General features: G+C 42.1%; 14 non-coding genes across 14 annotated transcripts; all 14 read left to right on the top strand.

Moving 5' to 3' along the window:
• The first annotated feature begins 2,175 nt into the window (after positions 1–2,175).
• On the top strand, positions 2,176–2,382 carry LOC126476546 (small nucleolar RNA U3). Its single transcript, XR_007587043.1, has one exon. It is a non-coding gene; the product is annotated as a small nucleolar RNA U3 (small nucleolar RNA).
• Positions 2,383–3,335: 953 nt separating this feature from the next.
• Positions 3,336–3,454, top strand: LOC126476707 (U5 spliceosomal RNA). Its single transcript, XR_007587180.1, has one exon. It is a non-coding gene; the product is annotated as a U5 spliceosomal RNA (small nuclear RNA).
• A 2,416-nt stretch (positions 3,455–5,870) lies between these two features.
• On the top strand, positions 5,871–6,077 carry LOC126476563 (small nucleolar RNA U3). Its single transcript, XR_007587058.1, has one exon. It is a non-coding gene; the product is annotated as a small nucleolar RNA U3 (small nucleolar RNA).
• Positions 6,078–7,030: 953 nt separating this feature from the next.
• On the top strand, positions 7,031–7,149 carry LOC126476648 (U5 spliceosomal RNA). Its single transcript, XR_007587130.1, has one exon. It is a non-coding gene; the product is annotated as a U5 spliceosomal RNA (small nuclear RNA).
• A 2,406-nt stretch (positions 7,150–9,555) lies between these two features.
• Positions 9,556–9,762, top strand: LOC126476564 (small nucleolar RNA U3). Its single transcript, XR_007587059.1, has one exon. It is a non-coding gene; the product is annotated as a small nucleolar RNA U3 (small nucleolar RNA).
• Positions 9,763–10,715: 953 nt separating this feature from the next.
• Positions 10,716–10,834, top strand: LOC126476649 (U5 spliceosomal RNA). Its single transcript, XR_007587131.1, has one exon. It is a non-coding gene; the product is annotated as a U5 spliceosomal RNA (small nuclear RNA).
• A 2,414-nt stretch (positions 10,835–13,248) lies between these two features.
• LOC126476565 (small nucleolar RNA U3) lies at positions 13,249–13,455 on the top strand. The gene has a single exon (XR_007587060.1). It is a non-coding gene; the product is annotated as a small nucleolar RNA U3 (small nucleolar RNA).
• Positions 13,456–14,387: 932 nt separating this feature from the next.
• On the top strand, positions 14,388–14,506 carry LOC126476650 (U5 spliceosomal RNA). The gene has a single exon (XR_007587132.1). It is a non-coding gene; the product is annotated as a U5 spliceosomal RNA (small nuclear RNA).
• Positions 14,507–16,921: 2,415 nt separating this feature from the next.
• Positions 16,922–17,128, top strand: LOC126476566 (small nucleolar RNA U3). The gene has a single exon (XR_007587061.1). It is a non-coding gene; the product is annotated as a small nucleolar RNA U3 (small nucleolar RNA).
• Positions 17,129–18,060: 932 nt separating this feature from the next.
• Positions 18,061–18,179, top strand: LOC126476651 (U5 spliceosomal RNA). The gene has a single exon (XR_007587133.1). It is a non-coding gene; the product is annotated as a U5 spliceosomal RNA (small nuclear RNA).
• A 2,406-nt stretch (positions 18,180–20,585) lies between these two features.
• On the top strand, positions 20,586–20,792 carry LOC126476567 (small nucleolar RNA U3). Its single transcript, XR_007587062.1, has one exon. It is a non-coding gene; the product is annotated as a small nucleolar RNA U3 (small nucleolar RNA).
• Positions 20,793–21,745: 953 nt separating this feature from the next.
• On the top strand, positions 21,746–21,864 carry LOC126476653 (U5 spliceosomal RNA). Its single transcript, XR_007587134.1, has one exon. It is a non-coding gene; the product is annotated as a U5 spliceosomal RNA (small nuclear RNA).
• A 2,413-nt stretch (positions 21,865–24,277) lies between these two features.
• LOC126476568 (small nucleolar RNA U3) lies at positions 24,278–24,484 on the top strand. Its single transcript, XR_007587063.1, has one exon. It is a non-coding gene; the product is annotated as a small nucleolar RNA U3 (small nucleolar RNA).
• Positions 24,485–25,416: 932 nt separating this feature from the next.
• LOC126476654 (U5 spliceosomal RNA) lies at positions 25,417–25,535 on the top strand. The gene has a single exon (XR_007587135.1). It is a non-coding gene; the product is annotated as a U5 spliceosomal RNA (small nuclear RNA).
• The last annotated feature ends 2,285 nt before the right edge of the window (positions 25,536–27,820 follow it).

A 27,820-nucleotide genomic window follows, 5' to 3' on the forward strand; every position in this document is an offset into this window, starting at 1 on the left:
AAACACTTGGTGAACCCTTTCCGTACCTCAGTTCTAGATGATTTGAGAGTGTTTACTTGCACTGCAGTTGCACAACAGCATATAAACTGATATTTTCAAGTGAATGATGAATGATAGGCTTTGTAAGAAATACTGGTATGTGATTAGTAGATTATGTTTTGAAACCCAAAATTATTTTTACCACAGAAGTTTGTGATTTGTAGGTATGATGTGAGTGAGCTTTGGGCCGAAGATGGTGGTTAGTTGGGCAGGATGAGTATTTAAATGGTTTTCAATAGAGTGGATATTAGTGACACTGGCTTGTTGCCATAATGTGTTTGTTCATAACAGTGTACTCAGTTGTGTAGAAGATTTAGGTGAGAAAGAGACAGTTGTTGAATATGACATAAATAGCTAGAAATGAAGTAAGTAGTAATTTCCTGCTAGGTGTAGTTTGGGTATGGTGTGTCTCAGTGAGAGATAAATCTTGAAATTGAAGGGTTGTTCCTAGCTACAGTCTTGGAAACTATGTATCTGCTGTTGACTCCAATGTTTTCAAGATTACTTGTGTACAAAATTGGGCAGACTTTGCAGTTTCTTCTTCAGTAAATCAGTGGAAGGTGGTGCAGATAATGGTAAAAATGTTCAGTGCCTCCTGTGAGTTGTTGATGCTGCTTGTCTTTTAAGTAAAATTGATAGGGGCTCTTGATTGACCCAGCCATACACAGAGCTGGTGCATACTTGGCTTGAGAAGACTTTGGTCAGTAAATGATGAAATACCAACACAGTGCTCACAACAAAGCTCCTTTCCCTGCATTCTAGTTTCCCTCGGGTATAGAGTGACATGATATTGGCAGAGGATGTGCAGATAATCACTTTGATCAGGCTGTTTGTTTTTTTAATGCTCTTTTACCAGAATCCATGCATAGTGATAACTGTGTTCTCTGGTGGAACACGATGAGAACATTGTGTGAAGTGCACAGAAGTAGCTATTTGAGTATGTATGAAAATGTGAGGTAACCACTGTTACTCCTAAATTTCTGTGGAATTAAGTTTTCTGTATGTGTGTGTGTGTGAGGTTCAAGTTGGTAGTTTATATGTTGCAAGCGAAAAAAGCTTTTTAGTAAACTGAGGCACTAGCATTAGTTTCCTGTTCACTGTGACAAGGAAGCTAGTATAAAAAGCAGTTTGTGGTTTTGCTTGCAAAGAAGTGCTCATGGGATGAAAGCACTGCTTGGGATTATTCTGAGATGATGGGGGGATTGCTAAACATGTAGCATTTTAGTAAGGAGCTTGTCGGAGTAGTTGTATAGTTGTAAAATTATTTGTTATTTTATGAGAAATTTCTGTATTCATAGCACATGGGCCATCATAGTTGAAGCATACAGATTGGCATGGTATGCGTAGGTCTGTAAAATGTCCTGACAGTGATGTTGATAGAGACTTGTTGTATACTTTGATTCTTCATCTGTTTAACAGTAGACATAAGAAATGTATTAGTGGAGCAAGTAGCTGTGAAATTACTGGTGTATGATTGATAGTATGGACGTGGCGCTGAATGGAAGTGTTTGTTCAGCTGTGGGTGTTTTCATAATTGCCATGTGAGGAAAAGCAATACTCGTGATAGGCGAAAAGAGATACAGAGAGAAACACATTTGTTGCGAGTATTGTATATCAGCAGCTCCAAGGGCGGGTATCAAGTAAGACGCAAAGTGAAACGAAAGAGGAAGTATGCATGAAAGAGGCCAAATATCGACAAGAGTTCGCACTGTTAGAGTGAGGTGAATGAGCTAGTGCTGTGCGAAAAATTTCGAAGAGAGAGGCGGTTTTAAAGAAAGCACAAGAGTCCTATGAATGCCCTCTTGTGTGTTTCTCTTTCAGTGGCTATTTGGCATGTCTGCTTGCGCCGTAGAATGCTACTGTATGTGCCCCAGGCCGCCATCTAGCGGCCGGAGGTGCAAGCGGCGTTTACATACAGTCTCGCCTGAGGCAATGGTCTCTCATTTCGGAACGCAAGAAGCACTGGTAGCGCACAAAATAGCTGAGCGAGATCATGGCGGCCAAGTAAGAGTAGAAGTAGGTTCTTTGCAGAATGTCCGAGCTTGTAAATCGCGAAATGTGAAGAGTGTGTCGTATTCTCGTAGGGCGTGTTGACGGTCTCGTGGCATAAGTAGCGAGCGGTGATAGCTTGCAAGCAAGATCATACTTCACAGGATCATTTCTGTAGTATGTCTTGAACTCTCTCTAGTTCAAAGCTGGAGTAGACGTAACCACGATGATGAGTGGTAGCACTCTCCCTGAGCGTGAGGCTTGCGATCGAGATTCATCGCATCTTGGTTGTAATCGATGATCGTTCACCACATTCTGAGGGATGTGGGAAGGGAATAGCGCTTTCCGAGTGGTGGTTTTATTTTATAGATCAGAAGCGTAAGTCATACCTTTGGTATCGGGACCCGCGTCGTTGCAGAAATGTCGCTGCAGGTTGTGGAAGGACTTTGATTGCGACATGTCATGAAAGCCTTGTGGAAGTTTCTCGAGTGTCACGGGGACGAGCCATTTGATTTGGCCTGCTCCAAGTGCTAGGCTTGGATGACAACGACGTACTTTTGAGTTACAAGACTGAGTGAGCAACACAAGAAGAGTGCAATTGATGACCATAAAAAGCTGACACACAACACAGTGTTGATAATCACCACTAATGCATGATGTACGAAACATTTAGGAGGAGCACGTTTGGCTAGCAAACATGAATTGAGCGATTTGCAAGGCACTGTTATCTGCAAGAAGGAATGCATGAAATTGGCAAATGAATAAGACTGGTTCAAATACTATCGACAGAAATTTTATTTCTGTTGTCAACTAGTATTAATTAGATGTGTGGGAGTAGGGGGATATTTCCCTTGCACCATACATCTACATACACGTATCGTCTGATGTGGCCTAGTTTTGCGTACAAAGAACTGTCTAGTTGTCAGTTTTTTCAGTGAACGAATGTGGTAGGGAGGAGAGAGATTAGTGTTAGATGCAGAGCAGTGCGGGCAGTTGTGTGTCGGACGTTGTATGTCGGACGGTGAGTCGCCGACAGGAATTAGGCGTGCTGCCATCTGTCGGCAGGTGAGGTAATGAAGCAGCTTGAATGGTGACAGAAATGATGAAAATAGTTAACTAAAGAGTAATAGCGACGACATTTGGCCGACACGTGTTTCAGCGTTGACAGTTAGTTTGGGCTGTGTGCTTGCATGACACTGGAAGTCTGTTGACGGTAGAGAAGTAGACAAGACGGAAAGAATTTTCCGCGTTCTCGCGGAGAAGTAATAGAGAAGCAGCCATAAGTATTGAAGTGAGGGCGTTGATCGGCACTCTGGTTTCCCTTCAAAGCGAATAAATCTTTCGCCTTTTACTAAAGATTTCCGTGGAGGGGAACATTAAATGAGTCTATAAGGTATTTTTCGTAGTGCTCGGCTATTGCTGAGCCATAATCACAAGTGAAAACGTAATGTAAGTAGCAAGAGGTAGATTGTGTTGTGTGAATGAAGGGCGCGGAGTAGCGGATGACGTTGGATCAGGCAGATATTTGTTTTTTTAAAATTTGAAATTGTAATAGGCCGTGTCGTAGTATAATGAAACAAGTACATTTGCCCTGAAATGGCGTACAGTGTGTTAGACGATTGTGTAAAGACAGAGAGGGAGCTACAGGACTACCTGGAAACACTTGGTGAACCCTTTCCGTACCTCAGTTCTAGATGATTTGAGAGTGTTTACTTGCACTGCGGTTGCACAACAGCATATAAACTGATATTTTCAAGTGAATGATGAATGATAGGCTTTGTAAGAAATACTGGTATGTGATTAGTAGATTATGTTTTGAAACCCAAAATTATTTTTACCACAGAAGTTTGTGATTTGTAGGTATGATGTGAGTGAGCTTTGGGCCGAAGATGGTGGTTAGTTGGGCAGGATGAGTATTTAAATGGTTTTCAATAGAGTGGATATTAGTGACACTGGCTTGTTGCCATAATGTGTTTGTTCATAACAGTGTACTCAGTTGTGTAGAAGATTTAGGTGAGAAAGAGACAGTTGTTGAATATGACATAAATAGCTAGAAATGAAGTAAGTAGTAATTTCCTGCTAGGTGTAGTTTGGGTATGGTGTGTCTCAGTGAGAGATAAATCTTGAAATTGAAGGGTTGTTTCTAGCTACAGTCTTGGAAACTATGTATCTGCTGTTGACTCCAATGTTTTCAAGATTACTTGTGTACAAAATTGGGCAGACTTTGCAGTTTCTTCTTCAGTAAATCAGTGGAAGGTGGTGCAGATAATGGTAAAAATGTTCAGTGCCTCCTGTGAGTTGTTGATGCTGCTTGTCTTTTAAGTAAAATTGATAGGGGCTCTTGATTGACCCAGCCATACACAGAGCTGGTGCATACTTGGCTTGAGAAGACTTTGGTCAGTAAATGATGAAATACCAACACAGTGCTCACAACAAAGCTCCTTTCCCTGCATTCTAGTTTCCCTCGGGTATAGAGTGACATGATATTGGCAGAGGATGTGCAGATAATCACTTTGATCAGGCTGTTTGTTTTTTTAATGCTCTTTTACCAGAATCCATGCATAGTGATAACTGTGTTCTCTGGTGGAACACGATGAGAACATTGTGTGAAGTGCACAGAAGTAGCTATTTGAGTATGTATGAAAATGTGAGGTAACCACTGTTACTCCTAAATTTCTGTGGAATTAAGTTTTCTGTATGTGTGTGTGTGTGTGTGTGTGTGAGGTTCAAGTTGGTAGTTTATATGTTGCAAGCGAAAAAAGCTTTTTAGTAAACTGAGGCACTAGCATTAGTCTCCTGTTCACTGTGACAAGGAAGCTAGTATAAAAAGCAGTTTGTGGTTTTGCTTGCAAAGAAGTGCTCATGGGATGAAAGCACTGCTTGGGATTATTCTGAGATGATGGGGGGATTGCTAAACATGTAGCATTTTAGTAAGGAGCTTGTCGGAGTAGTTGTATAGTTGTAAAATTATTTGTTATTTTATGAGAAATTTCTGTATTCATAGCACATGGGCCATCATAGTTGAAGCATACAGATTGGCATGGTATGCGTAGGTCTGTAAAATGTCCTGACAGTGATGTTGATAGAGACTTGTTGTATACTTTGATTCTTCATCTGTTTAACAGTAGACATAAGAAATGTATTAGTGGAGCAAGTAGCTGTGAAATTACTGGTGTATGATTGATAGTATGGACGTGGCGCTGAATGGAAGTGTTTGTTCAGCTGTGGGTGTTTTCATAATTGCCATGTGAGGAAAAGCAATACTCGTGATAGGCGAAAAGAGATACAGAGAGAAACACATTTGTTGCGAGTATTGTATATCAGCAGCTCCAAGGGCGGGTATCAAGTAAGACGCAAAGTGAAACGAAAGAGGAAGTATGCATGAAAGAGGCCAAATATCGACAAGAGTTCGCACTGTTAGAGTGAGGTGAATGAGCTAGTGCTGTGCGAAAAATTTCGAAGAGAGAGGCGGTTTTAAAGAAAGCACAAGAGTCCTATGAATGCCCTCTTGTGTGTTTCTCTTTCAGTGGCTATTTGGCATCTCTGCTTGCGCCGTAGAATGCTACTGTATGTGCCCCAGGCCGCCATCTAGCGGCCGGAGGTGCAAGCGGTGTTTACATACAGTCTCGCCTGAGGCAATGGTCTCTCATTTCGGAACGCAAGAAGCACTGGTAGCGCACAAAATAGCTGAGCGAGATCATGGCGGCCAAGTAAGAGTAGAAGTAGGTTCTTTGCAGAATGTCCGAGCTTGTAAATCGCGAAATGTGAAGAGTGTGTCGTATTCTCGTAGGGCGTGTTGACGGTCTCGTGGCATAAGTAGCGAGCGGTGATAGCTTGCAAGCAAGATCATACTTCACAGGATCATTTCTGTAGTATGTCTTCAACTCTCTCTAGTTCAAAGCTGGAGTAGACGTAACCACGATGATGAGTGGTAGCACTCTCCCTGAGCGTGAGGCTTGCGATCGAGATTCATCGCATCTTGGTTGTAATCGATGATCGTTCACCACATTCTGAGGGATGTGGGAAGGGAATAGCGCTTTCCGAGTGGTGGTTTTATTTTATAGATCAGAAGCGTAAGTCATACCTTTGGTATCGGGACCCGCGTCGTTGCAGAAATGTCGCTGCAGGTTGTGGAAGGACTTTGATTGCGACATGTCATGAAAGCCCTGTGGAAGTTTCTCGAGTGTCACGGGGACGAGCCATTTGATTTGGCCTGCTCCAAGTGCTAGGCTTGGATGACAACGACGTACTTTTGAGTTACAAGACTGAGTGAGCAACACAAGAAGAGTGCAATTGATGACCATAAAAAGCTGACACACAACACAGTGTTGATAATCACCACTAATGCATGATGTACGAAACATTTAGGAGGAGCACGTTTGGCTAGCAAACATGAATTGAGCGATTTGCAAGGCACTGTTATCTGCAAGAAGGAATGCATGAAATTGGCAAATGAATAAGACTGGTTCAAATACTATCGACAGAAATTTTATTTCTGTTGTCAACTAGTATTAATTAGATGTGTGGGAGTAGGGGGATATTTCCCTTGCACCATACATCTACATACACGTATCGTCTGATGTGGCCTAGTTTTGCGTACAAAGAACTGTCTAGTTGTCAGTTTTTTCAGTGAACGAATGTGGTAGGGAGGAGAGAGATTAGTGTTAGATGCAGAGCAGTGCGGGCAGTTGTGTGTCGGACGTTGTATGTCGGACGGTGAGTCGCCGACAGGAATTAGGCGTGCTGCCATCTGTCGGCAGGTGAGGTAATGAAGCAGCTTGAATGGTGACAGAAATGATGAAAATAGTTAACTAAAGAGTAATAGCGACGACATTTGGCCGACACGTGTTTCAGCGTTGACAGTTAGTTTGGGGTGTGTGCTTGCATGACACTGGAAGTCTGTTGACGGTAGAGAAGTAGACAAGACGGAAAGAATTTTCCGCGTTCTCGCGGAGAAGTAATAGAGAAGCAGCCATAAGTATTGAAGTGAGGGCGTTGATCGGCACTCTGGTTTCCCTTCAAAACGAATAAATCTTTCGCCTTTTACTAAAGATTTCCGTGGAGGGGAACATTAAATGAGTCTATAAGGTATTTTTCGTAGTGCTCGGCTATTGCTGAGCCATAATCACAAGTGAAAACGTAATGTAAGTAGCAAGAGGTAGATTGTGTTGTGTGAATGAAGGGCGCGGAGTAGCGGATGACGTTGGATCAGGCAGATATTTGTTTTTTTAAAATTTGAAATTGTAATAGGCCGTGTCGTAGTATAATGAAACAAGTACATTTGCCCTGAAATGGCGTACAGTGTGTTAGACGATTGTGTAAAGACAGAGAGGGAGCTACAGGACTACCTGGAAACACTTGGTGAACCCTTTCCGTACCTCAGTTCTAGATGATTTGAGAGTGTTTACTTGCACTGCAGTTGCACAACAGCATATAAACTGATATTTTCAAGTGAATGATGAATGATAGGCTTTGTAAGAAATACTGGTATGTGATTAGTAGATTATGTTTTGAAACCCAAAATTATTTTTACCACAGAAGTTTGTGATTTGTAGGTATGATGTGAGTGAGCTTTGGGCCGAAGATGGTGGTTAGTTGGGCAGGATGAGTATTTAAATGGTTTTCAATAGAGTGGATATTAGTGACACTGGCTTGTTGCCATAATGTGTTTGTTCATAACAGTGTACTCAGTTGTGTAGAAGATTTAGGTGAGAAAGAGACAGTTGTTGAATATGACATAAATAGCTAGAAATGAAGTAAGTAGTAATTTCCTGCTAGGTGTAGTTTGGGTATGGTGTGTCTCAGTGAGAGATAAATCTTGAAATTGAAGGGTTGTTCCTAGCTACAGTCTTGGAAACTATGTATCTGCTGTTGACTCCAATGTTTTCAAGATTACTTGTGTACAAAATTGGGCAGACTTTGCAGTTTCTTCTTCAGTAAATCAGTGGAAGGTGGTGCAGATAATGGTAAAAATGTTCAGTGCCTCCTGTGAGTTGTTGATGCTGCTTGTCTTTTAAGTAAAATTGATAGGGGCTCTTGATTGACCCAGCCATACACAGAGCTGGTGCATACTTGGCTTGAGAAGACTTTGGTCAGTAAATGATGAAATACCAACACAGTGCTCACAACAAAGCTCCTTTCCCTGCATTCTAGTTTCCCTCGGGTATAGAGTGACATGATATTGGCAGAGGATGTGCAGATAATCACTTTGATCAGGCTGTTTGTTTTTTTAATGCTCTTTTACCAGAATCCATGCATAGTGATAACTGTGTTCTCTGGTGGAACACGATGAGAACATTGTGTGAAGTGCACAGAAGTAGCTATTTGAGTATGTATGAAAATGTGAGGTAACCACTGTTACTCCTAAATTTCTGTGGAATTAAGTTTTCTGTATGTGTGTGTGTGTGAGGTTCAAGTTGGTAGTTTATATGTTGCAAGCGAAAAAAGCTTTTTAGTAAACTGACTCACTAGCATTAGTTTCCTGTTCACTGTGACAAGGAAGCTAGTATAAAAAGCAGTTTGTGGTTTTGCTTGCAAAGAAGTGCTCATGGGATGAAAGCACTGCTTGGGATTATTCTGAGATGATGGGGGGATTGCTAAACATGTAGCATTTTAGTAAGGAGCTTGTCGGAGTAGTTGTATAGTTGTAAAATTATTTGTTATTTTATGAGAAATTTCTGTATTCATAGCACATGGGCCATCATAGTTGAAGCATACAGATTGGCATGGTATGCGTAGGTCTGTAAAATGTCCTGACAGTGATGTTGATAGAGACTTGTTGTATACTTTGATTCTTCATCTGTTTAACAGTAGACATAAGAAATGTATTAGTGGAGCAAGTAGCTGTGAAATTACTGGTGTATGATTGATAGTATGGACGTGGCGCTGAATGGAAGTGTTTGTTCAGCTGTGGGTGTTTTCATAATTGCCATGTGAGGAAAAGCAATACTCGTGATAGGCGAAAAGAGATACAGAGAGAAACACATTTGTTGCGAGTATTGTATATCAGCAGCTCCAAGGGCGGGTATCAAGTAAGACGCAAAGTGAAACGAAAGAGGAAGTATGCATGAAAGAGGCCAAATATCGACAAGAGTTCGCACTGTTAGAGTGAGGTGAATGAGCTAGTGCTGTGCGAAAAATTTCGAAGAGAGAGGCGGTTTTAAAGAAAGCACAAGAGTCCTATGAATGCCCTCTTGTGTGTTTCTCTTTCAGTGGCTATTTGGCATGTCTGCTTGCGCCGTAGAATGCTACTGTATGTGCCCCAGGCCGCCATCTAGCGGCCGGAGGTGCAAGCGGTGTTTACATACAGTCTCGCCTGAGGCAATGGTCTCTCATTTCGGAACGCAAGAAGCACTGGTAGCGCACAAAATAGCTGAGCGAGATCATGGCGGCCAAGTAAGAGTAGAAGTAGGTTCTTTGCAGAATGTCCGAGCTTGTAAATCGCGAAATGTGAAGAGTGTGTCGTATTCTCGTAGGGCGTGTTGACGGTCTCGTGGCATAAGTAGCGAGCGGTGATAGCTTGCAAGCAAGATCATACTTCACAGGATCATTTCTGTAGTATGTCTTCAACTCTCTCTAGTTCAAAGCTGGAGTAGACGTAACCACGATGATGAGTGGTAGCACTCTCCCTGAGCGTGAGGCTTGCGATCGAGATTCATCGCATCTTGGTTGTAATCGATGATCGTTCACCACATTCTGAGGGATGTGGGAAGGGAATAGCGCTTTCCGAGTGGTGGTTTTATTTTATAGATCAGAAGCGTAAGTCATACCTTTGGTATCGGGACCCGCGTCGTTGCAGAAATGTCGCTGCAGGTTGTGGAAGGACTTTGATTGCGACATGTCATGAAAGCCCTGTGGAAGTTTCTCGAGTGTCACGGGGACGAGCCATTTGATTTGGCCTGCTCCAAGTGCTAGGCTTGGATGACAACGACGTACTTTTGAGTTACAAGACTGAGTGAGCAACACAAGAAGAGTGCAATTGATGACCATAAAAAGCTGACACACAACACAGTGTTGATAATCACCACTAATGCATGATGTACGAAACATTTAGGAGGAGCACGTTTGGCTAGCAAACATGAATTGAGCGATTTGCAAGGCACTGTTATCTGCAAGAAGGAATGCATGAAATTGGCAAATGAATAAGACTGGTTCAAATACTATCGACAGAAATTTTATTTCTGTTGTCAACTAGTATTAATTAGATGTGTGGGAGTAGGGGGATATTTCCCTTGCACCATACATCTACATACACGTTGCGTCTGATGTGGCCTAGTTTTGCGTACAAAGAACTGTCTAGTTGTCAGTTTTTTCAGTGAACGAATGTGGTAGGGAGGAGAGAGATTAGTGTTAGATGCAGAGCAGTGCGGGCAGTTGTGTGTCGGACGTTGTATGTCGGACGGTGAGTCGCCGACAGGAATTAGGCGTGCTGCCATCTGTCGGCAGGTGAGGTAATGAAGCAGCTTGAATGGTGACAGAAATGATGAAAATAGTTAACTAAAGAGTAATAGCGACGACATTTGGCCGACACGTGTTTCAGCGTTGACAGTTAGTTTGGGGTGTGTGCTTGCATGACACTGGAAGTCTGTTGACGGTAGAGAAGTAGACAAGACGGAAAGAATTTTCCGCGTTCTCGCGGAGAAGTAATAGAGAAGCAGCCATAAGTATTGAAGTGAGGGCGTTGATCGGCACTCTGGTTTCCCTTCAAAACGAATAAATCTTTCGCCTTTTACTAAAGATTTCCGTGGAGGGGAACATTAAATGAGTCTATAAGGTATTTTTCGTAGTGCTCGGCTATTGCTGAGCCATAATCACAAGTGAAAACGTAATGTAAGTAGCAAGAGGTAGATTGTGTTGTGTGAATGAAGGGCGCGGAGTAGCGGATGACGTTGGATCAGGCAGATATTTGTTTTTTTAAAATTTGAAATTGTAATAGGCCGTGTCGTAGTATAATGAAACAAGTACATTTGCCCTGAAATGGCGTACAGTGTGTTAGACGATTGTGTAAAGACAGAGAGGGAGCTACAGGACTACCTGGAAACACTTGGTGAACCCTTTCCGTACCTCAGTTCTAGATGATTTGAGAGTGTTTACTTGCACTGCGGTTGCACAACAGCATATAAACTGATATTTTCAAGTGAATGATGAATGATAGGCTTTGTAAGAAATACTGGTATGTGATTAGTAGATTATGTTTTGAAACCCAAAATTATTTTTACCACAGAAGTTTGTGATTTGTAGGTATGATGTGAGTGAGCTTTGGGCCGAAGATGGTGGTTAGTTGGGCAGGATGAGTATTTAAATGGTTTTCAATAGAGTGGATATTAGTGACACTGGCTTGTTGCCATAATGTGTTTGTTCATAACAGTGTACTCAGTTGTGTAGAAGATTTAGGTGAGAAAGAGACAGTTGTTGAATATGACATAAATAGCTAGAAATGAAGTAAGTAGTAATTTCCTGCTAGGTGTAGTTTGGGTATGGTGTGTCTCAGTGAGAGATAAATCTTGAAATTGAAGGGTTGTTCCTAGCTACAGTCTTGGAAACTATGTATGTGCTGTTGACTCCAATGTTTTCAAGATTACTTGTGTACAAAATTGGGCAGACTTTGCAGTTTCTTCTTCAGTAAATCAGTGGAAGGTGGTGCAGATAATGGTAAAAATGTTCAGTGCCTCCTGTGAGTTGTTGATGCTGCTTGTCTTTTAAGTAAAATTGATAGGGGCTCTTGATTGACCCAGCCATACACAGAGCTGGTGCATACTTGGCTTGAGAAGACTTTGGTCAGTAAATGATGAAATACCAACACAGTGCTCACAACAAAGCTCCTTTCCCTGCATTCTAGTTTCCCTCGGGTATAGAGTGACATGATATTGGCAGAGGATGTGCAGATAATCACTTTGATCAGGCTGTTTGTTTTTTTAATGCTCTTTTACCAGAATCCATGCATAGTGATAACTGTGTTCTCTGGTGGAACACGATGAGAACATTGTGTGAAGTGCACAGAAGTAGCTATTTGAGTATGTATGAAAATGTGAGGTAACCACTGTTACTCCTAAATTTCTGTGGAATTAAGTTTTCTGTATGTGTGTGTGTGTGTGTGTGTGAGGTTCAAGTTGGTAGTTTATATGTTGCAAGCGAAAAAAGCTTTTTAGTAAACTGAGGCACTAGCATTAGTCTCCTGTTCACTGTGACAAGGAAGCTAGTATAAAAAGCAGTTTGTGGTTTTGCTTGCAAAGAAGTGCTCATGGGATGAAAGCACTGCTTGGGATTATTCTGAGATGATGGGGGGATTGCTAAACATGTAGCATTTTAGTAAGGAGCTTGTCGGAGTAGTTGTATAGTTGTAAAATTATTTGTTATTTTATGAGAAATTTCTGTATTCATAGCACATGGGCCATCATAGTTGAAGCATACAGATTGGCATGGTATGCGTAGGTCTGTAAAATGTCCTGACAGTGATGTTGATAGAGACTTGTTGTATACTTTGGTTCTTCATCTGTTTAACAGTAGACATAAGAAATGTATTAGTGGAGCAAGTAGCTGTGAAATTACTGGTGTATGATTGATAGTATGGACGTGGCGCTGAATGGAAGTGTTTGTTCAGCTGTGGGTGTTTTCATAATTGCCATGTGAGGAAAAGCAATACTCGTGATAGGCGAAAAGAGATACAGAGAGAAACACATTTGTTGCGAGTATTGTATATCAGCAGCTCCAAGGGCGGGTATCAAGTAAGACGCAAAGTGAAACGAAAGAGGAAGTATGCATGAAAGAGGCCAAATATCGACAAGAGTTCGCACTGTTAGAGTGAGGTGAATGAGCTAGTGCTGTGCGAAAAATTTCGAAGAGAGAGGCGGTTTTAAAGAAAGCACAAGAGTCCTATGAATGCCCTCTTGTGTGTTTCTCTTTCAGTGGCTATTTGGCATGTCTGCTTGCGCCGTAGAATGCTACTGTATGTGCCCCAGGCCGCCATCTAGCGGCCGGAGGTGCAAGCGGTGTTTACATACAGTCTCGCCTGAGGCAATGGTCTCTCATTTCGGAACGCAAGAAGCACTGGTAGCGCACAAAATAGCTGAGCGAGATCATGGCGGCCAAGTAAGAGTAGAAGTAGGTTCTTTGCAGAATGTCCGAGCTTGTAAATCGCGAAATGTGAAGAGTGTGTCGTATTCTCGTAGGGCGTGTTGACGGTCTCGTGGCATAAGTAGCGAGCGGTGATAGCTTGCAAGCAAGATCATACTTCACAGGATCATTTCTGTAGTATGTCTTCAACTCTCTCTAGTTCAAAGCTGGAGTAGACGTAACCACGATGATGAGTGGTAGCACTCTCCCTGAGCGTGAGGCTTGCGATCGAGATTCATCGCATCTTGGTTGTAATCGATGATCGTTCACCACATTCTGAGGGATGTGGGAAGGGAATAGCGCTTTCCGAGTGGTGGTTTTATTTTATAGATCAGAAGCGTAAGTCATACCTTTGGTATCGGGACCCGCGTCGTTGCAGAAATGTCGCTGCAGGTTGTGGAAGGACTTTGATTGCGACATGTCATGAAAGCCTTGTGGAAGTTTCTCGAGTGTCACGGGGACGAGCCATTTGATTTGGCCTGCTCCAATTGCTAGGCTTGGATGACAACGACGTACTTTTGAGTTACAAGACTGAGTGAGCAACACAAGAAGAGTGCAATTGATGACCATAAAAAGCTGACACACAACACAGTGTTGATAATCACCACTAATGCATGATGTACGAAACATTTAGGAGGAGCACGTTTGGCTAGCAAACATGAATTGAGCGATTTGCAAGGCACTGTTATCTGCAAGAAGGAATGCATGAAATTGGCAAATGAATAAGACTGGTTCAAATACTATCGACAGAAATTTTATTTCTGTTGTCAACTAGTATTAATTAGATGTGTGGGAGTAGGGGGATATTTCCCTTGCACCATACATCTACATACACGTATCGTCTGATGTGGCCTAGTTTTGCGTACAAAGAACTGTCTAGTTGTCAGTTTTTTCAGTGAACGAATGTGGTAGGGAGGAGAGAGATTAGTGTTAGATGCAGAGCAGTGCGGGCAGTTGTGTGTCGGACGTTGTATGTCGGACGGTGAGTCGCCGACAGGAATTAGGCGTGCTGCCATCTGTCAGCAGGTGAGGTAATGAAGCAGCTTGAATGGTGACAGAAATGATGAAAATAGTTAACTAAAGAGTAATAGCGACGACATTTGGCAGACACGTGTTTCAGCGTTGACAGTTAGTTTGGGGTGTGTGCTTGCATGACACTGGAAGTCTGTTGACGGTAGAGAAGTAGACAAGACGGAAAGAATTTTCCGCGTTCTCGCGGAGAAGTATTGAAGTGAGGGCGTTGATCGGCACTCTGGTTTCCCTTCAAAACGAATAAATCTTTCGCCTTTTACTAAAGATTTCCGTGGAGGGGAACATTAAATGAGTCTATAAGGTATTTTTCGTAGTGCTCGGCTATTGCTGAGCCATAATCACAAGTGAAAACGTAATGTAAGTAGCAAGAGGTAGATTGTGTTGTGTGAATGAAGGGCGCGGAGTAGCGGATGACGTTGGATCAGGCAGATATTTGTTTTTTTAAAATTTGAAATTGTAATAGGCCGTGTCGTAGTATAATGAAACAAGTACATTTGCCCTGAAATGGCGTACAGTGTGTTAGACGATTGTGTAAAGACAGAGAGGGAGCTACAGGACTACCTGGAAACACTTGGTGAACCCTTTCCGTACCTCAGTTCTAGATGATTTGAGAGTGTTTACTTGCACTGCAGTTGCACAACAGCATATAAACTGATATTTTCAAGTGAATGATGAATGATAGGCTTTGTAAGAAATACTGGTATGTGATTAGTAGATTATGTTTTGAAACCCAAAATTATTTTTACCACAGAAGTTTGTGATTTGTAGGTATGATGTGAGTGAGCTTTGGGCCGAAGATGGTGGTTAGTTGGGCAGGATGAGTATTTAAATGGTTTTCAATAGAGTGGATATTAGTGACACTGGCTTGTTGCCATAATGTGTTTGTTCATAACAGTGTACTCAGTTGTGTAGAAGATTTAGGTGAGAAAGAGACAGTTGTTGAATATGACATAAATAGCTAGAAATGAAGTAAGTAGTAATTTCCTGCTAGGTGTAGTTTGGGTATGGTGTGTCTCAGTGAGAGATAAATCTTGAAATTGAAGGGTTGTTCCTAGCTACAGTCTTGGAAACTATGTATCTGCTGTTGACTCCAATGTTTTCAAGATTACTTGTGTACAAAATTGGGCAGACTTTGCAGTTTCTTCTTCAGTAAATCAGTGGAAGGTGGTGCAGATAATGGTAAAAATGTTCAGTGCCTCCTGTGAGTTGTTGATGCTGCTTGTCTTTTAAGTAAAATTGATAGGGGCTCTTGATTGACCCAGCCATACACAGAGCTGGTGCATACTTGGCTTGAGAAGACTTTGGTCAGTAAATGATGAAATACCAACACAGTGCTCACAACAAAGCTCCTTTCCCTGCATTCTAGTTTCCCTCGGGTATAGAGTGACATGATATTGGCAGAGGATGTGCAGATAATCACTTTGATCAGGCTGTTTGTTTTTTTAATGCTCTTTTACCAGAATCCATGCATAGTGATAACTGTGTTCTCTGGTGGAACACGATGAGAACATTGTGTGAAGTGCACAGAAGTAGCTATTTGAGTATTATGAAAATGTGAGGTAACCACTGTTACTCCTAAATTTCTGTGGAATTAAGTTTTCTGTATGTGTGTGTGTGTGTGTGTGTGTGAGGTTCAAGTTGGTAGTTTATATGTTGCAAGCGAAAAAAGCTTTTTAGTAAACTGAGGCACTAGCATTAGTCTCCTGTTCACTGTGACAAGGAAGCTAGTATAAAAAGCAGTTTGTGGTTTTGCTTGCAAAGAAGTGCTCATGGGATGAAAGCACTGCTTGGGATTATTCTGAGATGATGGGGGGATTGCTAAACATGTAGCATTTTAGTAAGGAGCTTGTCGGAGTAGTTGTATAGTTGTAAAATTATTTGTTATTTTATGAGAAATTTCTGTATTCATAGCACATGGGCCATCATAGTTGAAGCATACAGATTGGCATGGTATGCGTAGGTCTGTAAAATGTCCTGACAGTGATGTTGATAGAGACTTGTTGTATACTTTGATTCTTCATCTGTTTAACAGTAGACATAAGAAATGTATTAGTGGAGCAAGTAGCTGTGAAATTACTGGTGTATGATTGATAGTATGGACGTGGCGCGGAATGGAAGTGTTTGTTCAGCTGTGGGTGTTTTCATAATTGCCATGTGAGGAAAAGCAATACTCGTGATAGGCGAAAAGAGATACAGAGAGAAACACATTTGTTGCGAGTATTGTATATCAGCAGCTCCAAGGGCGGGTATCAAGTAAGACGCAAAGTGAAACGAAAGAGGAAGTATGCATGAAAGAGGCCAAATATCGACAAGAGTTCGCACTGTTAGAGTGAGGTGAATGAGCTAGTGCTGTGCGAAAAATTTCGAAGAGAGAGGCGGTTTTAAAGAAAGCACAAGAGTCCTATGAATGCCCTCTTGTGTGTTTCTCTTTCAGTGGCTATTTGGCATGTCTGCTTGCGCCGTAGAATGCTACTGTATGTGCCCCAGGCCGCCATCTAGCGGCCGGAGGTGCAAGCGGTGTTTACATACAGTCTCGCCTGAGGCAATGGTCTCTCATTTCGGAACGCAAGAAGCACTGGTAGCGCACAAAATAGCTGAGCGAGATCATGGCGGCCAAGTAAGAGTAGAAGTAGGTTCTTTGCAGAATGTCCGAGCTTGTAAATCGCGAAATGTGAAGAGTGTGTCGTATTCTCGTAGGGCGTGTTGACGGTCTCGTGGCATAAGTAGCGAGCGGTGATAGCTTGCAAGCAAGATCATACTTCACAGGATCATTTCTGTAGTATGTCTTCAACTCTCTCTAGTTCAAAGCTGGAGTAGACGTAACCACGATGATGAGTGGTAGCACTCTCCCTGAGCGTGAGGCTTGCGATCGAGATTCATCGCATCTTGGTTGTAATCGATGATCGTTCACCACATTCTGAGGGATGTGGGAAGGGAATAGCGCTTTCCGAGTGGTGGTTTTATTTTATAGATCAGAAGCGTAAGTCATACCTTTGGTATCGGGACCCGCGTCGTTGCAGAAATGTCGCTGCAGGTTGTGGAAGGACTTTGATTGCGACATGTCATGAAAGCCTTGTGGAAGTTTCTCGAGTGTCACGGGGACGAGCCATTTGATTTGGCCTGCTCCAAGTGCTAGGCTTGGATGACAACGACGTACTTTTGAGTTACAAGACTGAGTGAGCAACACAAGAAGAGTGCAATTGATGACCATAAAAAGCTGACACACAACACAGTGTTGATAATCACCACTAATGCATGATGTACGAAACATTTAGGAGGAGCACGTTTGGCTAGCAAACATGAATTGAGCGATTTGCAAGGCACTGTTATCTGCAAGAAGGAATGCATGAAATTGGCAAATGAATAAGACTGGTTCAAATACTATCGACAGAAATTTTATTTCTGTTGTCAACTAGTATTAATTAGATGTGTGAGAGTAGGGGGATATTTCCCTTGCACCATACATCTACATACACGTATCGTCTGATGTGGCCTAGTTTTGCGTACAAAGAACTGTCTAGTTGTCAGTTTTTTCAGTGAACGAATGTGGTAGGGAGGAGAGAGATTAGTGTTAGATGCAGAGCAGTGCGGGCAGTTGTGTGTCGGACGTTGTATGTCGGACGGTGAGTCGCCGACAGGAATTAGGCGTGCTGCCATCTGTCAGCAGGTGAGGTAATGAAGCAGCTTGAATGGTGACAGAAATGATGAAAATAGTTAACTAAAGAGTAATAGCGACGACATTTGGCAGACACGTGTTTCAGCGTTGACAGTTAGTTTGGGGTGTGTGCTTGCATGACACTGGAAGTCTGTTGACGGTAGAGAAGTAGACAAGACGGAAAGAATTTTCCGCGTTCTCGCGGAGAAGTATTGAAGTGAGGGCGTTGATCGGCACTCTGGTTTCCCTTCAAAACGAATAAATCTTTCGCCTTTTACTAAAGATTTCCGTGGAGGGGAACATTAAATGAGTCTATAAGGTATTTTTCGTAGTGCTCGGCTATTGCTGAGCCATAATCACAAGTGAAAACGTAATGTAAGTAGCAAGAGGTAGATTGTGTTGTGTGAATGAAGGGCGCGGAGTAGCGGATGACGTTGGATCAGGCAGATATTTGTTTTTTTAAAATTTGAAATTGTAATAGGCCGTGTCGTAGTATAATGAAACAAGTACATTTGCCCTGAAATGGCGTACAGTGTGTTAGACGATTGTGTAAAGACAGAGAGGGAGCTACAGGACTACCTGGAAACACTTGGTGAACCCTTTCCGTACCTCAGTTCTAGATGATTTGAGAGTGTTTACTTGCACTGCAGTTGCACAACAGCATATAAACTGATATTTTCAAGTGAATGATGAATGATAGGCTTTGTAAGAAATACTGGTATGTGATTAGTAGATTATGTTTTGAAACCCAAAATTATTTTTACCACAGAAGTTTGTGATTTGTAGGTATGATGTGAGTGAGCTTTGGGCCGAAGATGGTGGTTAGTTGGGCAGGATGAGTATTTAAATGGTTTTCAATAGAGTGGATATTAGTGACACTGGCTTGTTGCCATAATGTGTTTGTTCATAACAGTGTACTCAGTTGTGTAGAAGATTTAGGTGAGAAAGAGACAGTTGTTGAATATGACATAAATAGCTAGAAATGAAGTAAGTAGTAATTTCCTGCTAGGTGTAGTTTGGGTATGGTGTGTCTCAGTGAGAGATAAATCTTGAAATTGAAGGGTTGTTCCTAGCTACAGTCTTGGAAACTATGTATCTGCTGTTGACTCCAATGTTTTCAAGATTACTTGTGTACAAAATTGGGCAGACTTTGCAGTTTCTTCTTCAGTAAATCAGTGGAAGGTGGTGCAGATAATGGTAAAAATGTTCAGTGCCTCCTGTGAGTTGTTGATGCTGCTTGTCTTTTAAGTAAAATTGATAGGGGCTCTTGATTGACCCAGCCATACACAGAGCTGGTGCATACTTGGCTTGAGAAGACTTTGGTCAGTAAATGATGAAATACCAACACAGTGCTCACAACAAAGCTCCTTTCCCTGCATTCTAGTTTCCCTCGGGTATAGAGTGACATGATATTGGCAGAGGATGTGCAGATAATCACTTTGATCAGGCTGTTTGTTTTTTTAATGCTCTTTTACCAGAATCCATGCATAGTGATAACTGTGTTCTCTGGTGGAACACGATGAGAACATTGTGTGAAGTGCACAGAAGTAGCTATTTGAGTATGTATGAAAATGTGAGGTAACCACTGTTACTCCTAAATTTCTGTGGAATTAAGTTTTCTGTATGTGTGTGTGTGTGAGGTTCAAGTTGGTAGTTTATATGTTGCAAGCGAAAAAAGCTTTTTAGTAAACTGAGGCACTAGCATTAGTTTCCTGTTCACTGTGACAAGGAAGCTAGTATAAAAAGCAGTTTGTGGTTTTGCTTGCAAAGAAGTGCTCATGGGATGAAAGCACTGCTTGGGATTATTCTGAGATGATGGGGGGATTGCTAAACATGTAGCATTTTAGTAAGGAGCTTGTCGGAGTAGTTGTATAGTTGTAAAATTATTTGTTATTTTATGAGAAATTTCTGTATTCATAGCACATGGGCCATCATAGTTGAAGCATACAGATTGGCATGGTATGCGTAGGTCTGTAAAATGTCCTGACAGTGATGTTGATAGAGACTTGTTGTATACTTTGATTCTTCATCTGTTTAACAGTAGACATAAGAAATGTATTAGTGGAGCAAGTAGCTGTGAAATTACTGGTGTATGATTGATAGTATGGACGTGGCGCTGAATGGAAGTGTTTGTTCAGCTGTGGGTGTTTTCATAATTGCCATGTGAGGAAAAGCAATACTCGTGATAGGCGAAAAGAGATACAGAGAGAAACACATTTGTTGCGAGTATTGTATATCAGCAGCTCCAAGGGCGGGTATCAAGTAAGACGCAAAGTGAAACGAAAGAGGAAGTATGCATGAAAGAGGCCAAATATCGACAAGAGTTCGCACTGTTAGAGTGAGGTGAATGAGCTAGTGCTGTGCGAAAAATTTCGAAGAGAGAGGCGGTTTTAAAGAAAGCACAAGAGTCCTATGAATGCCCTCTTGTGTGTTTCTCTTTCAGTGGCTATTTGGCATGTCTGCTTGCGCCGTAGAATGCTACTGTATGTGCCCCAGGCCGCCATCTAGCGGCCGGAGGTGCAAGCGGTGTTTACATACAGTCTCGCCTGAGGCAATGGTCTCTCATTTCGGAACGCAAGAAGCACTGGTAGCGCACAAAATAGCTGAGCGAGATCATGGCGGCCAAGTAAGAGTAGAAGTAGGTTCTTTGCAGCATGTCCGAGCTTGTAAATCGCGAAATGTGAAGAGTGTGTCGTATTCTCGTAGGGCGTGTTGACGGTCTCGTGGCATAAGTAGCGAGCGGTGATAGCTTGCAAGCAAGATCATACTTCACAGGATCATTTCTGTAGTATGTCTTCAACTCTCTCTAGTTCAAAGCTGGAGTAGACGTAACCACGATGATGAGTGGTAGCACTCTCCCTGAGCGTGAGGCTTGCGATCGAGATTCATCGCATCTTGGTTGTAATCGATGATCGTTCACCACATTCTGAGGGATGTGGGAAGGGAATAGCGCTTTCCGAGTGGTGGTTTTATTTTATAGATCAGAAGCGTAAGTCATACCTTTGGTATCGGGACCCGCGTCGTTGCAGAAATGTCGCTGCAGGTTGTGGAAGGACTTTGATTGCGACATGTCATGAAAGCCTTGTGGAAGTTTCTCGAGTGTCACGGGGACGAGCCATTTGATTTGGCCTGCTCCAAGTGCTAGGCTTGGATGACAACGACGTACTTTTGAGTTACAAGACTGAGTGAGCAACACAAGAAGAGTGCAATTGATGACCATAAAAAGCTGACACACAACACAGTGTTGATAATCACCACTAATGCATGATGTACGAAACATTTAGGAGGAGCACGTTTGGCTAGCAAACATGAATTGAGCGATTTGCAAGGCACTGTTATCTGCAAGAAGGAATGCATGAAATTGGCAAATGAATAAGACTGGTTCAAATACTATCGACAGAAATTTTATTTCTGTTGTCAACTAGTATTAATTAGATGTGTGGGAGTAGGGGGATATTTCCCTTGCACCATACATCTACATACACGTATCGTCTGATGTGGCCTAGTTTTGCGTACAAAGAACTGTCTAGTTGTCAGTTTTTTCAGTGAACGAATGTGGTAGGGAGGAGAGAGATTAGTGTTAGATGCAGAGCAGTGCGGGCAATTGTGTGTCGGACGTTGTATGTCGGACGGTGAGTCGCCGACAGGAATTAGGCGTGCTGCCATCTGTCGGCAGGTGAGGTAATGAAGCAGCTTGAATGGTGACAGAAATGATGAAAATAGTTAACTAAAGAGTAATAGCGACGACATTTGGCAGACACGTGTTTCAGCGTTGACAGTTAGTTTGGGGTGTGTGCTTGCATGACACTGGAAGTCTGTTGACGGTAGAGAAGTAGACAAGACGGAAAGAATTTTCCGCGTTCTCGCGGAGAAGTAATAGAGAAGCAGCCATAAGTATTGAAGTGAGGGCGTTGATCGGCACTCTGGTTTCCCTTCAAAACGAATAAATCTTTCGCCTTTTACTAAAGATTTCCGTGGAGGGGAACATTAAATGAGTCTATAAGGTATTTTTCGTAGTGCTCGGCTATTGCTGAGCCATAATCACAAGTGAAAACGTAATGTAAGTAGCAAGAGGTAGATTGTGTTGTGTGAATGAAGGGCGCGGAGTAGCGGATGACGTTGGATCAGGCAGATATTTGTTTTTTTAAAATTTGAAATTGTAATAGGCCGTGTCGTAGTATAATGAAACAAGTACATTTGCCCTGAAATGGCGTACAGTGTGTTAGACGATTGTGTAAAGACAGAGAGGGAGCTACAGGACTACCTGGAAACACTTGGTGAACCCTTTCCGTACCTCAGTTCTAGATGATTTGAGAGTGTTTACTTGCACTGCGGTTGCACAACAGCATATAAACTGATATTTTCAAGTGAATGATGAATGATAGGCTTTGTAAGAAATACTGGTATGTGATTAGTAGATTATGTTTTGAAACCCAAAATTATTTTTACCACAGAAGTTTGTGATTTGTAGGTATGATGTGAGTGAGCTTTGGGCCGAAGATGGTGGTTAGTTGGGCAGGATGAGTATTTAAATGGTTTTCAATAGAGTGGATATTAGTGACACTGGCTTGTTGCCATAATGTGTTTGTTCATAACAGTGTACTCAGTTGTGTAGAAGATTTAGGTGAGAAAGAGACAGTTGTTGAATATGACATAAATAGCTAGAAATGAAGTAAGTAGTAATTTCCTGCTAGGTGTAGTTTGGGTATGGTGTGTCTCAGTGAGAGATAAATCTTGAAATTGAAGGGTTGTTCCTAGCTACAGTCTTGGAAACTATGTATCTGCTGTTGACTCCAATGTTTTCAAGATTACTTGTGTACAAAATTGGGCAGACTTTGCAGTTTCTTCTTCAGTAAATCAGTGGAAGGTGGTGCAGATAATGGTAAAAATGTTCAGTGCCTCCTGTGAGTTGTTGATGCTGCTTGTCTTTTAAGTAAAATTGATAGGGGCTCTTGATTGACCCAGCCATACACAGAGCTGGTGCATACTTGGCTTGAGAAGACTTTGGTCAGTAAATGATGAAATACCAACACAGTGCTCACAACAAAGCTCTTTCCCTGCATTCTAGTTTCCCTCGGGTATAGAGTGACATGATATTGGCAGAGGATGTGCAGATAATCACTTTGATCAGGCTGTTTGTTTTTTTAATGCTCTTTTACCAGAATCCATGCATAGTGATAACTGTGTTCTCTGGTGGAACACGATGAGAACATTGTGTGAAGTGCACAGAAGTAGCTATTTGAGTATGTATGAAAATGTGAGGTAACCACTGTTACTCCTAAATTTCTGTGGAATTAAGTTTTCTGTATGTGTGTGTGTGTGTGTGTGTGAGGTTCAAGTTGGTAGTTTATATGTTGCAAGCGAAAAAAGCTTTTTAGTAAACTGAGGCACTAGCATTAGTCTCCTGTTCACTGTGACAAGGAAGCTAGTATAAAAAGCAGTTTGTGGTTTTGCTTGCAAAGAAGTGCTCATGGGATGAAAGCACTGCTTGGGATTATTCTGAGATGATGGGGGGATTGCTAAACATGTAGCATTTTAGTAAGGAGCTTGTCGGAGTAGTTGTATAGTTGTAAAATTATTTGTTATTTTATGAGAAATTTCTGTATTCATAGCACATGGGCCATCATAGTTGAAGCATACAGATTGGCATGGTATGCGTAGGTCTGTAAAATGTCCTGACAGTGATGTTGATAGAGACTTGTTGTATACTTTGGTTCTTCATCTGTTTAACAGTAGACATAAGAAATGTATTAGTGGAGCAAGTAGCTGTGAAATTACTGGTGTATGATTGATAGTATGGACGTGGCGCTGAATGGAAGTGTTTGTTCAGCTGTGGGTGTTTTCATAATTGCCATGTGAGGAAAAGCAATACTCGTGATAGGCGAAAAGAGATACAGAGAGAAACACATTTGTTGCGAGTATTGTATATCAGCAGCTCCAAGGGCGGGTATCAAGTAAGACGCAAAGTGAAACGAAAGAGGAAGTATGCATGAAAGAGGCCAAATATCGACAAGAGTTCGCACTGTTAGAGTGAGGTGAATGAGCTAGTGCTGTGCGAAAAATTTCGAAGAGAGAGGCGGTTTTAAAGAAAGCACAAGAGTCCTATGAATGCCCTCTTGTGTGTTTCTCTTTCAGTGGCTATTTGGCATGTCTGCTTGCGCCGTAGAATGCTACTGTATGTGCCCCAGGCCGCCATCTAGCGGCCGGAGGTGCAAGCGGTGTTTACATACAGTCTCGCCTGAGGCAATGGTCTCTCATTTCGGAACGCAAGAAGCACTGGTAGCGCACAAAATAGCTGAGCGAGATCATGGCGGCCAAGTAAGAGTAGAAGTAGGTTCTTTGCAGAATGTCCGAGCTTGTAAATCGCGAAATGTGAAGAGTGTGTCGTATTCTCGTAGGGCGTGTTGACGGTCTCGTGGCATAAGTAGCGAGCGGTGATAGCTTGCAAGCAAGATCATACTTCACAGGATCATTTCTGTAGTATGTCTTCAACTCTCTCTAGTTCAAAGCTGGAGTAGACGTAACCACGATGATGAGTGGTAGCACTCTCCCTGAGCGTGAGGCTTGCGATCGAGATTCATCGCATCTTGGTTGTAATCGATGATCGTTCACCACATTCTGAGGGATGTGGGAAGGGAATAGCGCTTTCCGAGTGGTGGTTTTATTTTATAGATCAGAAGCGTAAGTCATACCTTTGGTATCGGGACCCGCGTCGTTGCAGAAATGTCGCTGCAGGTTGTGGAAGGACTTTGATTGCGACATGTCATGAAAGCCTTGTGGAAGTTTCTCGAGTGTCACGGGGACGAGCCATTTGATTTGGCCTGCTCCAATTGCTAGGCTTGGATGACAACGACGTACTTTTGAGTTACAAGACTGAGTGAGCAACACAAGAAGAGTGCAATTGATGACCATAAAAAGCTGACACACAACACAGTGTTGATAATCACCACTAATGCATGATGTACGAAACATTTAGGAGGAGCACGTTTGGCTAGCAAACATGAATTGAGCGATTTGCAAGGCACTGTTATCTGCAAGAAGGAATGCATGAAATTGGCAAATGAATAAGACTGGTTCAAATACTATCGACAGAAATTTTATTTCTGTTGTCAACTAGTATTAATTAGATGTGTGGGAGTAGGGGGATATTTCCCTTGCACCATACATCTACATACACGTATCGTCTGATGTGGCCTAGTTTTGCGTACAAAGAACTGTCTAGTTGTCAGTTTTTTCAGTGAACGAATGTGGTAGGGAGGAGAGAGATTAGTGTTAGATGCAGAGCAGTGCGGGCAGTTGTGTGTCGGACGTTGTATGTCGGACGGTGAGTCGCCGACAGGAATTAGGCGTGCTGCCATCTGTCAGCAGGTGAGGTAATGAAGCAGCTTGAATGGTGACAGAAATGATGAAAATAGTTAACTAAAGAGTAATAGCGACGACATTTGGCAGACACGTGTTTCAGCGTTGACAGTTAGTTTGGGGTGTGTGCTTGCATGACACTGGAAGTCTGTTGACGGTAGAGAAGTAGACAAGACGGAAAGAATTTTCCGCGTTCTCGCGGAGAAGTATTGAAGTGAGGGCGTTGATCGGCACTCTGGTTTCCCTTCAAAACGAATAAATCTTTCGCCTTTTACTAAAGATTTCCGTGGAGGGGAACATTAAATGAGTCTATAAGGTATTTTTCGTAGTGCTCGGCTATTGCTGAGCCATAATCACAAGTGAAAACGTAATGTAAGTAGCAAGAGGTAGATTGTGTTGTGTGAATGAAGGGCGCGGAGTAGCGGATGACGTTGGATCAGGCAGATATTTGTTTTTTTAAAATTTGAAATTGTAATAGGCCGTGTCGTAGTATAATGAAACAAGTACATTTGCCCTGAAATGGCGTACAGTGTGTTAGACGATTGTGTAAAGACAGAGAGGGAGCTACAGGACTACCTGGAAACACTTGGTGAACCCTTTCCGTACCTCAGTTCTAGATGATTTGAGAGTGTTTACTTGCACTGCGGTTGCACAACAGCATATAAACTGATATTTTCAAGTGAATGATGAATGATAGGCTTTGTAAGAAATACTGGTATGTGATTAGTAGATTATGTTTTGAAACCCAAAATTATTTTTACCACAGAAGTTTGTGATTTGTAGGTATGATGTGAGTGAGCTTTGGGCCGAAGATGGTGGTTAGTTGGGCAGGATGAGTATTTAAATGGTTTTCAATAGAGTGGATATTAGTGACACTGGCTTGTTGCCATAATGTGTTTGTTCATAACAGTGTACTCAGTTGTGTAGAAGATTTAGGTGAGAAAGAGACAGTTGTTGAATATGACATAAATAGCTAGAAATGAAGTAAGTAGTAATTTCCTGCTAGGTGTAGTTTGGGTATGGTGTGTCTCAGTGAGAGATAAATCTTGAAATTGAAGGGTTGTTCCTAGCTACAGTCTTGGAAACTATGTATCTGCTGTTGACTCCAATGTTTTCAAGATTACTTGTGTACAAAATTGGGCAGACTTTGCAGTTTCTTCTTCAGTAAATCAGTGGAAGGTGGTGCAGATAATGGTAAAAATGTTCAGTGCCTCCTGTGAGTTGTTGATGCTGCTTGTCTTTTAAGTAAAATTGATAGGGGCTCTTGATTGACCCAGCCATACACAGAGCTGGTGCATACTTGGCTTGAGAAGACTTTGGTCAGTAAATGATGAAATACCAACACAGTGCTCACAACAAAGCTCCTTTCCCTGCATTCTAGTTTCCCTCGGGTATAGAGTGACATGATATTGGCAGAGGATGTGCAGATAATCACTTTGATCAGGCTGTTTGTTTTTTTAATGCTCTTTTACCAGAATCCATGCATAGTGATAACTGTGTTCTCTGGTGGAACACGATGAGAACATTGTGTGAAGTGCACAGAAGTAGCTATTTGAGTATGTATGAAAATGTGAGGTAACCACTGTTACTCCTAAATTTCTGTGGAATTAAGTTTTCTGTATGTGTGTGTGTGTGAGGTTCAAGTTGGTAGTTTATATGTTGCAAGCGAAAAAAGCTTTTTAGTAAACTGAGGCACTAGCATTAGTCTCCTGTTCACTGTGACAAGGAAGCTAGTATAAAAAGCAGTTTGTGGTTTTGCTTGCAAAGAAGTGCTCATGGGATGAAAGCACTGCTTGGGATTATTCTGAGATGATGGGGGGATTGCTAAACATGTAGCATTTTAGTAAGGAGCTTGTCGGAGTAGTTGTATAGTTGTAAAATTATTTGTTATTTTATGAGAAATTTCTGTATTCATAGCACATGGGCCATCATAGTTGAAGCATACAGATTGGCATGGTATGCGTAGGTCTGTAAAATGTCCTGACAGTGATGTTGATAGAGACTTGTTGTATACTTTGATTCTTCATCTGTTTAACAGTAGACATAAGAAATGTATTAGTGGAGCAAGTAGCTGTGAAATTACTGGTGTATGATTGATAGTATGGACGTGGCGCTGAATGGAAGTGTTTGTTCAGCTGTGGGTGTTTTCATAATTGCCATGTGAGGAAAAGCAATACTCGTGATAGGCGAAAAGAGATACAGAGAGAAACACATTTGTTGCGAGTATTGTATATCAGCAGCTCCAAGGGCGGGTATCAAGTAAGACGCAAAGTGAAACGAAAGAGGAAGTATGCATGAAAGAGGCCAAATATCGACAAGAGTTCGCACTGTTAGAGTGAGGTGAATGAGCTAGTGCTGTGCGAAAAATTTCGAAGAGAGAGGCGGTTTTAAAGAAAGCACAAGAGTCCTATGAATGCCCTCTTGTGTGTTTCTCTTTCAGTGGCTATTTGGCATGTCTGCTTGCGCCGTAGAATGCTACTGTATGTGCCCCAGGCCGCCATCTAGCGGCCGGAGGTGCAAGCGGTGTTTACATACAGTCTCGCCTGAGGCAATGGTCTCTCATTTCGGAACGCAAGAAGCACTGGTAGCGCACAAAATAGCTGAGCGAGATCATGGCGGCCAAGTAAGAGTAGA

This window comes from Schistocerca serialis, chromosome 4 (assembly GCF_023864345.2).
Source record: "Schistocerca serialis cubense isolate TAMUIC-IGC-003099 chromosome 4, iqSchSeri2.2, whole genome shotgun sequence".
Lineage (NCBI taxonomy): Eukaryota > Metazoa > Arthropoda > Insecta > Orthoptera > Acrididae > Schistocerca > Schistocerca serialis.